At 39.3% G+C, this 11,277-nt stretch overlaps 1 protein-coding gene across 1 annotated transcript in view; it reads left to right on the forward strand.

Moving 5' to 3' along the window:
- Positions 1-2,402: 2,402 nt before the first annotated feature.
- Positions 2,403-11,277, forward strand: part of FAM135B (family with sequence similarity 135 member B) — a 96,074-nt gene continuing 87,199 nt past the window's right edge. Inside the window, exon 1 of the mRNA XM_072410631.1 lies at positions 2,403-3,029. The gene's annotated coding sequence lies outside the window, so the exon portion shown is untranslated. The remainder of the gene's footprint in view (positions 3,030-11,277) is intronic.

Here is an 11,277-nt window from a genome sequence, read left to right on the forward strand (position 1 = left end):
GTAGGATCTCGTAGATTAAATGCTCCCTATGTGTCTTGGTGGTCATTGTCCCTGGGACTGATAGAGATGGAAAATTCAAAAGGAAATGAGGAGACATCTTCCAATATGGGGACTTTTTCTGGTGACAATTGGTTAAAGACAGGTATCATCACACATCTTTTTGTGTCTCTAAAAATCACATTAACAGATCCAAAAAAAACAACAAATGGACAACTAGTAGTTATAGGACTGAGGTCATGGATCCTCCACCTCCAATAACGATGGGGGACTAGGAACTTAAGTTATTGATCCACCAAAGAACGAGCCTTTATACTTCAGGTGTACTTCATAAAAAAGTTAAATTGCTGCATGCCTTCCGTGATTGCTTGACATAGATATATACAATTCAAATTCTCAAGATTCCACCTTTCCTTTCGGCCATTTTATTTAGGAAATCTTCACAAATAAGTTTCTGGCAAGGATGAGGCTCCACAAGGCCAGCTATTCTTTCCAGCCTCTAGGAATCCCCCTGTAAGGTATAGGAGAGTGGGGACGCAGTTAGTGATGGCTCTGGTGATTGAGACCAGTTACTGCTATGATGATGCAACCAATGGAGACTTAATGTAGGGGACCATCAATGAGGTCTGGACTTTTTGGACTTCATCATCAAAGGGATAGCACCACTCCACCAGAACAATGAAGGTGTTTTAAATGTTCCTCATAAACCTGTCTTGTGATTTTGGTGTCTTCAGGTGAGATAATAATGAATGAGATAATTCTGAAAGATAAAGCACCAGGTCAGGAACAGAGCTACCCAAAGACGGGGCAAATCCCACATACCAGACCAGGGCAGAGAAGATAACAAGGAATAAGCGCAGCCATAGAGTATGACTGTAACAGAGGATGAATGGAATAGAGGATGACTGGAAGAGAGAATAAATGGAACAGAGGATTATTGGTACAGAGAATGGTTGGTACAGAGGATGATGGAACAGAGGATGGCTGAAACTGGGGGTGGATAGAACACAGGATGGATAGAACAGAGGATGATTGGAAGATGGTTGGTACAGAGGATGGTTGGTACAGAGGATGGTTGGTACAGAGGATGGTTGGTACAGAGGATGGTTGGTACAGAGGATGGTTGGTATAGATGATGGTTGGTACAGAGGATAAAACAGGCCATGGATGGAACAGAAGATGGATGGAAGAGAGAATGGATGGAACTGGCCATGGATGAAACAGAGGAGACTTTCAATAGTGGATTGCTGAATCTTAGGACACAGCAACAGTTCTGGTTGTAACAGAGGGTGGCATGGCTGAAGGAAGTGAAAGGTAATTGAAACCATCAGAATCTGACAGCAGCATGCGATATTGGTAGCCACTGGCTGGACCCGCTGGCTGGCAACTAACCAGGGCACAAAGGAAGAGTAGAAGGAAATACAATTTTGGGTGACCCCCTCCCCCCCACACACGGAATGCCACATTCAGCCAGTGCAGACGAGACCAAACAAGTGTACAAAGACTTTTAAATATGGGGGCACTTGTGCCACTGCGAAAGGGCAGCAAATTTCAATGCCCAAACTTTTCAACAGGTGGTGCTATAAAAAACCTTTACAGCCCATCAATTCAAGAGTTAGATATGTATGCGCCTTGCTCATGTGTTTGTCTGTGCTGGGTGAGCTTTAAACTGCTAGTTAGCCGTCATTAGTATAAATTGGTGACAGGTCCTCTTTATTGAGGCATTAGAGATCTGTTGGACTCTCTGCACTCCATCCATTCCTGGATCATTTATTGCAGAGCAGGACGTTGGCCGGTGCTGCTGCAAGTTTTGCATCATTTGACATGTGTGGCAGCAAAGGGGTTAAAATGAAATGTCACATGATCACTCGTCATATGACCACAGCTTTGTAGTGCAGATTGAAACAATATACATTTTTTACTCTGATGGGTGTCACAGGTACAGGAAGTGCAGAATATTGCCACAATGTAGTCACACCACAATCACATCTATATTAGCAGTAGAGTGATGTTGGGTTAGTTCCTCTGTCAATTATTTATTGCCGTCTGTCCCGGTGACAAGCACACCTCTCATTCACCCCAATATAGACCAAAAACCCCCACTTAGACCTGCGATGGGTTAGAACCTCTGGCAATTTTTTTCTTTATGTCTGTTCATTTTTTTTAATACCTATTTCCCCCCTTTAACCAACTACAGGTGTCACCGTCACAGGAAGTGGCAGCGAATCTCCCTAATGGGGACACAAACTAAAATTTAAACGAAATTAAAAAAAAAAAAAAAGCTGGGGGTTAAACCCCCTTTGGCTGCATTTGGCTCTTCTCTCCAAGGCAGCGATGGCTCCAACATATACCGTGTCGTTACACACAGAATGATATCCCCCCCTTCTATGATTATCTGGTCATCTGTCCGGTGGTGGTGAAAGGGAGAAAACAAGGTGAATGTGTTAGACTGACGTCAGCCACTCCCATTCATCAGAGCGAACGTTGCGGCGAACCGTGCGGCGAATCGATCCTCCAGCTGGCACGGTGACCTTTGGGTGCAATGCAGTTTTTTTGCCTTTCGCCTGCAGGCTGACAGCGAAAGGGTTAAAAGGGAGTCGAATCGTCTCCGTAAGACACGTCCCCTTTTTTTTTTTTCTTTTTAACCCTCCGGGCACCGCAGAGGGATGGGATGGTGCAGGGCGCTCCCCTCCGGAGCCGGCTGATGCCTTTGGCACAGGAGACGCGCCATCCAGTCGGCACGGGCAGCTGTTGCGCCGGGCTTGGAGTTCAATAACCATGGCAACAGAGGAATCAGCCTCTTCCTTCCACATCGCTCGCTCTCCCCCCCAGTGCAACAAGGCAGCCGCTGTCTCAGCCAGCGGCCGAGCATCTCCCCGCGTCCGTCACTGAAGCTGAAGGCAACCGGCGAAAAATAATAAAGGGCATACGGATAATTCTGATATATGTGCCCATTGGAAGGGGGAATTAGGGAACCGGGGGCTTCAAGGACACCGAGCTCAGGAGTGGAAGAGAGGGGCCAACGACAGCAGGTAAGACCTAAAAACTACTCGCCATCCCTCACCTCCATCCGGCGCTCACCCCGCACCCATATACAATGTGATATACAGGACGCATATATCATATAGAGAGATGGCCAATGAGATGCAGAATATTCCTTTTATGCAAATCACATGCAAATTGCACTGATTGGAAACTGATAAATGATGATAGATTGTCATGTGACATATAATATGATATGAAATAGAACATCATGTGATCATCCCACACAAACACAGGGAGAACCTGCAAACTCCATGCTCCTCTGAGCCACCATGATGCTGTGTAAATTCATATTGCCGAAGTGTCCTGTACATATACATCTGTGATGTTGATGTATCCTACACTGGAATTATCCTTCACTGATATTATTAAATGTATTGCTTAGATATTTATAATTCTTGAATGACTGTAAACTAAAATCTGATACAATTTATTGGTTCACAAAAGAACAGTTTGGACACCATTTATTCTTCTTACAAATACAGGATATTATAGTTATTAATATTACATATTCTATAGGCACAAAAGAAGATAGAAGAGATAATTATTTTTACAAAATAGAACATTATATATATATATATATATATATATATATATATATATATGTATATATTCTTGTATATGAAAATTATGGACTTTATACACACTTTTCTACATGTAATGTCAGTTCAGGAAAAACATGATTAGGTATGTGCGCATATATATATATATATATATATATATATATATATATATATAACATTATCATATGGTCCGACAGAAGGTAAGACCTAAAAACTACTCGCCATCCCTCACCTCCATCCGGCACTCACCCCGCACCCATATACAATGTGATATACAGGACGCATCTCATGATATATCATATAGAGAGATGGCCAATGAGATGCAGAATATTCATTTTAGGCAAATCACATGCAAATTGAACTGACTTGAAACTGATAAATGATATAAGATTGTCATGTGACATATAATATGATATGAAATATAACATCATGTGATCATTTATAACTTTATCATAGGATATACCATATAATAATATATAACATTGTCATGCGATATCATATTGAGAGTCATGTGACATGCAATTTAATACAAGCTAATAATGTTATATGATATAATAATAGATGACAATGTCACGTGATCATATATATATAACATATCATATGATATCAAATCATGTAATATATAACATTGTCATGCGATGTCCTATAGCGAGATAACCAATGAGATGCAGAATATTCATTTTAGGCAAATCACATGCAAATTGAACTGACTTGAAACTGATAAATGATAATAGAGTATCATGTGACATATAATATGACATGGAATAGAACATCATGAGATCATATTTAAAAAATTAGCATATGATATACAATATAGTAATATATAACATTGTCATGTCATATAACATTGAGAGATGGCCAATTAGATGCACAATATTCATTTTATGCAAAACACATGCAAATTGCACAGATTGAAACTGATAATAAATAGCAATGTCATCTGATATGAAATATGATGATTTATAATATTGCCAGGTGATACCACTTCTAACATGACATGAAATATAATAAAGTCATGTGACATACAATTTAATACAAGGAAATAATGTTATATAAGTATAAATAATGTGACACCATATAGTTGGAATTTTCCCAATATTTGAGTTATACCACCATAGGATTGAATACAATTTCACATTTTCTTTATTCCACACATTGCAAAATTCAAACATATACATAAATACAGACATATAAAACAGGTTTAAAAGAATAGCATTTTATAGGCAGGTAAATATACAATTTCATATCTCATATCATTATATAGATTATTACATACAGTATTGTAGTTTCATATAGTAATGTAATATGATCTATTAGTAGATGACAATGTCATGTGATCATATATATTACATTGTCATGTGACATCATATATGACTGATTTGAAACTGATATATGATAATATATAACATTGTGATGAGCAATGAGATGCAGAAAATGGGACTTTTGCCAATCAAAAGCAAATTGCACTGATAATAAGTAGCAATGTCATTTGATATGAAATATGCTAATTTATAACTGTGTCATGTGATCATTTATATATAATATTATCATATGATATACAATATAATACAATGTCACCTTCTATGTGATCAAATTTATCATTATCATCTGACATATAATATAGTAATATTGTCACGTGATATCATGTATAGAGATGGCCAATGAGATGCAGAATATATTTTATGCAAATGACATGCAAATTGCACTGTCTTGTAATTGCCAATAAGTATGAATGTAATCTGACACATAACAATGTCATGTGATATTACATATATTATGACATACAATATAATATTTTCATGTGACATAAGATAATTATGTGATCGTATATATAACTTTATCATAGTATATACAATATATTAATATGTCTCATCTACAATCCAATATAATACAAAACCAGTTAATTTTATATTGGTCGGATTTATGTTCATGATTAGCACTCATTCTTTATCTTTTCTTCTATTTTCCTCATTAGATTGCTAGCTCTTGGGGCATGGCTCCTTAAGGTCATTTCAGGCTATATGTTTGATATCTCTTCTGTAAAGGTGGCCCCACATAGATAAGGAGCCATAATCTGGTGATATATATACAATGATTGGTTTATAACAGGACAGGAGGGCTCCTTTGTGTACAAAAAGCAACTGCTTCTTATTTCTACTCCACTTTTTTAAATTTGATTGCAACCTAATGACTAATTTTTATAGTGTTAACCTCTTGTATGCCCAATTTGTTACTTTCTTCAAGGTTGGATTGCAAGCTCTTTGGGAAAGGCTACCTTAACTGTCATTAACCCCTTCTATCCCAGACTGTAACCCACTGCAACATTAGATTGCAAGCTCTTGGGGAGAAGCCACTTTAATGTTTACATAATTTCTGTTACTGTCCATGAACCCCCTGTATCCCATTGCAGCATTAGATTGCAAGCTCTTGAGGTCAGGCTTCTTTTACCCTTCATGTAGTTTTTCTTACCATTCATTAAATCCCTGTATGCTTAATTTGTTACCCTCTGCAGTATTAGATTGCAAGCTCCTAGGACAGGGTTTCCTGTTTTTTTTGTTTTTTTTTTGTTTACATTAACCCCTTGTTACCCTAATTGCAACCTTCTGCTATAGAACATTACACCCTGTACTTCTAATTGAAGCCCTCAGAATCATTAGATTGCAAGCTCTTCAGGAAAGACTCCCATGCCTTTCCTGTCCTTGTTGGTTTTCCTATGGTAAAAACCATAGCTCCTCTTCAGTATAGGTTGGTGCTACACAGGATTAATCTGTGCTGATATAAAAGTATTGTTTTATATTTTAGGGCAGGGTGGAACTGTTTGAGTTTATTCCTTTTCTTTTAGATTGCAAGCTTCTGGTGACAGGTTCTCTTGCCCTTTCATGTGATTGTTACACTACATTAATTCTTTGTACCCCCTGTCAGGCATTAGATCGCAAGCTCTTGAGGACAGGTTGCCTTTGCCTTTTAATATTTGCTAGCTAACAATAATCCACCCATGCTCTGGTTGTAACCCTCTCCTGCATAGGTTGGTGATACATAAACAATGATGTGCTGTGGCTCATCCCTGATTATCGCTGCATATGTCATCTCTCTCCTCACTCATCGCCAGCTTGTCTCAGTTTTTTTTTTCTCTCTCTCTCTCTCTCTCTCTCTCTCTTCATACTGACCTGTCGGGGAACACATTGATGCAATTATTGACCTCTCATGCTGTAGTGGTTGGGATTTGGGCGATGCTGATTGTCTATTTCATGATTGGACGCTTGGACATCTTGTCCAATGTTCCACGTCATTACCTCTGATTTTATGAGCACTGACATAATGAGCTTTAGAATCATGCCGCATAATCACCTGTACTGTACAGATTGAATTGTTCCTGTGTTGGTTTATTTTCTCTTGGAGAAGCTGAGGGTTTCTACAGATGTTTGTGTGATGGATTTGGTTGAATTAGATTTCTTTCTGCACAGCTTCTCTAATGATGGATAATAATCAGCGCCTTGTGGAATATATATGGATGTACAGAGAGAATTACCAGCGAATACACTACCGAGACGTCTCCTGTGCTGCACCTTTATATCTGGAATTCTCTCTCTGGTTCTATCAGACCATCTGCTGCCACTGAATGTTCCAAGAGCTTCTGGAAAACTTGGCTCATTGTGGAAGGCCCATGGTATTCCCTAATTTTTATTGTGATGTATAGTGATGAGCTAACATGCATGGATTTGCTCTGCTGACAAATATGAAGCTGCCAAATACTTCACCAGCATGGATTGACAACATTTGGTGAACTGGTAAAAGGCCCTCAGCAGTCAACTTATGTATGAATCTCCAACCCACCTTTTTTGGCCACCACCCATCTTTTATTGGTCTCCTACCAGTCTATTACTGTACTAATGTCCTACCCATCTCATTTGCAGCCGCTACCTGCTAACCTTTGTGTTCATGCTCCACTTACCTCATTTGGATTCCCTACCAGTCTTCTACTTATGGCCCAACCACCTCCTTTGGACTGCTTACTTGTCCATGGCATTACTGATACCCCATCTGCTCTAATACCGGTCTTCTGTTTTGATGCCCAGCCTCCTTTAGACCCGTTCCCAGTCTATTTCTGTGCTGATACCCCGCCCATTTCATTTGAATTTGTTACCTGTCCACTTTTTTGATTGATGCGCACCCACTTGCTTTGCACTCCTTATCAAGCTTTGAGGACCAGCTCGCCTCCTATAGACCCCTTCCTAGTCCACTTCTGTAGTGATGCCATCTACTTCCTTTGCACTTCTTAAGAGCCCAGTACTGTACTGGTGCACCTTTCATCTCTTTTGGACCCCTTACCAGTCCACTTTTGTACTGATGTTCTACCCACCTCTTCTAGATCATAAGTCACTTAATATTGATGCTCTGTTCACTTTATTTGCATGTCTTACCAGTCCTCTTCTGTTTTGACACCTACATCCATTAGACCTCTTACTAGTCTACTTTTGTACTGAAGCTTCACCCACCTTCTTTGAATCCCTTACCAATCCACATCTATATCAAAGCCCTACTTACCTTTTTAGACCCCCAAAACTATCCACTTTTTATTAATGTCCCACCTACTGAGTCCTTTACGAGGCCATTTTGGCTTTGATGCCTCACCCACATCCATTAGGCTCCTAGCAATCTACTTCTGTACTGATGCCCCACTCACCTTCTTTAAATCCCTCACCACTCTGCATCCGTACTGAATCTCTACCCATGTCTTATGAACCCGATAACTGTTCACTTTTTATTGATGCCCCACCTACTTCCTTTGAACCCTTTAGGAGTCCACTTCTACTTAATTGCCCCACCCACATCCTTTAGACCCCTAATAGTCTACTTCTCTACTAATGCCCCACCTACTGTACTTGCTTGAACCTTTTAGAAGTCCACTTCTGTAACAATGCCCTGTCCACCTCCTTTGGACCCTATAGCCGTCTGCATTTTTATTGATGTTCTACTTACTTCCTTTGAACCCTTTACCAGCCCACTTCTGTTTTAATGCCCCTCCCATGTGTTTTAGACCCTTAGCAGTCTACTACTATTTCAATGCCCTACCCACCGCCTTTAGACCCCATAACTGTGTACTTTTTATTGAGGCTGCCATTCTTTATTTGTACCCCCTACCAGTACTAATCTCCTTTAGATTCCCTAAATATCAACTTCTGTACTGATGCCCCATCTACAATAACTCCTTACTGGGTTACTTCTGTATCAATGTCCTGTCTACCTCCGTTAGACCCCAGAATGTCCATTTTTTTATTGAAGCTTCACCTACTTTACCTTTAAGTCTCTTACCAGTCTGCTTGTGTTTTCATGCCCCTCTCCAAGGCCTTTGCTTCCTCTTTACCTGGCCACTTCTGTATTGACCCTGCTCACACCTGTGCCCACCTTAGCTGATCACATCAGGAAATAAGTAGCCAATTGGAAAGCACATCTTATATTTAGGATTCTTCATACTCATGAGACAGTAAAGTTTTCTGGGAGCTGGCAGAGCAAATCAGGAAACTGCAGATAAAACCTTTCTCCAAATTGAAAAATAGTATTGGTTTATTCTTTTGTTTTTATAACATTAACCATTTTCAGTTGTGTTGCTGCGTTCACCAAATATGTACACAACTAAAATATATATATGTATACAATGTGCATGTTGCTAACAATTCATGTTTTCTATGGAGCAATACGCTCTAAAGGGATAATGACCTGCAAATAGATCTTAGGTACATAGTGTAGGTGTTGCTCCCAGCTGTGCCACAGTGTCAATATTCACTGCAGATTATTAGCATATATATTTTTAGCTCTGTCCAGACAAATCCATTGTATAACGAAGGCAGTTTGGCTGGAGTCAGATGAGTCAGATGAAGGATCTCTGCAGAACCAAAGAAAAATAACAGGTCCAGGCATTTTTAAATGTATTTCATTAGAGATATGAAGAAATAATGGTCCCAGAGGAGCTCAGTACTGTGTAGGAGGTGACTTAGTGCAGGTTGGGCTGTGAAGTCCTGTATCAGTCTATATTTATCAGTCTATATTTAGAGCAACAATGACAGAAAAATTGAAAAAATGATGCTATTTCATACCTTCACAGGTTGTAATGGAATTGTATTATAGGGATATTTAATGGTCTCCTCAGGATAAAAAATTGATGTTCCTAATCTGTGTATTGCAATCTTGCCTTGCAGGGCTGATATCCTAGGCTCAATTTCTGCTAAGGACTTGTTGTATTAGTCCAGGTTTCTTTTTTGCATTTTGAAGACATACAGGGTAGTCAATAGGTTTCCAGCCAAATGGACCCTGCTGTATGTGATGGTGCAAAAAACATTGAATTGGAAGCCTCTCCTCCTAGGCAAGGACCAACACGAGCAATTTAATGTTCCCCATTAAACACTGAAGTAAGAGGTCAGCATTTGGAGTATCGCCAGTGATTGGATTGTGTAGTAGGTTTTATGTTCAGAGACTTTTACATTTATTATGATCATACCAGTAGTTGGCCATTTTGGAGGTACAATGTTCTATGAACAGAATGCAATAGATTTGCTCATGTCAGATGGTTGGCCATAATAGGGGTGCAATGTTGTATGTAAAGAGTGAGACATAATTGTATTATCATGCCCAGTGGTTTGTCATGTTGAAAATGCAGTGTTATTTTATATATGAGGGAACCCCTGTTATGATTAGAAATTCTTGACTTATCTTAGAGTACATTAGAGTGGTGGTAAGTGGGGCAATGCATTTTTACATTTCTTGCACGTAGGTAGAATGTCACCATTACAGACAGACTAAAAAGTCATCAGTGTCACATAAACTGGAGAGACTCGAGAGGCACACAATGCTCAATGAACCCCTAACAACCTCTGGAGGAACCCTAGTTGATAAAAATTGGCATAGAGTGTAAAAATATTGTAATATGATCAAGTTTAGTGGCCAGTTATTTTTGGGGATGTGGCGTTCAATTTGGAGAGAGTAATAGGTATCATGAACAGAAATAAGGCGGATTTTGATGAATTAACATGATTAGGCTAAAGATATGTTGCGTGTTATTAGCTTGATTAGGCAGATACAGCACAGACAGAGCATGGCAATAAAATGGAGACGGAAGTATTTCTTGAAGGACGGGCTTAGTCAACCATACAAAATGTTCAACTTAAAAATATTGATCAGAAAAAAATGAGCCTCTCCTGCATGGGCACAGTTACTGGTATCCAAATCCCAAAATCTTGGTTTTTCCAGGTATACAGCAATTCACAACACTCTACCTGCACCCTGAATTGCAGCTTTCTAGGGCCTGATGAGCCAATATATAGGTTCTAGCATTGTCACATTATGGGGGTCTCATATTTGGTATGCAGATATGGAATCAATGAGAAATCATGGATCTCACTTACCATTCTCAAGGGGTAATCATATGGCATGTGGTTATCCGGAGCATTGTCAATGTTTCATTTCATTAGAAGCTGTGGAAGGTTTATTAATATAAAAGATACATGTATTATCGGAGTAATATTATTGTGCCTTGCTCCATATCAAGATATGCCTTTGTTCCTATGTTAAGACGTGTCCATCTCTATGTTCAGATATGTGCCTGCCCCCATGGCAAAATATGTCCCTGATCTTATGTCTAGATATGTCCCTGATCTCATGTCTAGATATGTCCCTGATC

Source organism: Pyxicephalus adspersus, chromosome 5, assembly GCF_032062135.1.
Source record: "Pyxicephalus adspersus chromosome 5, UCB_Pads_2.0, whole genome shotgun sequence".
Lineage (NCBI taxonomy): Eukaryota > Metazoa > Chordata > Amphibia > Anura > Pyxicephalidae > Pyxicephalus > Pyxicephalus adspersus.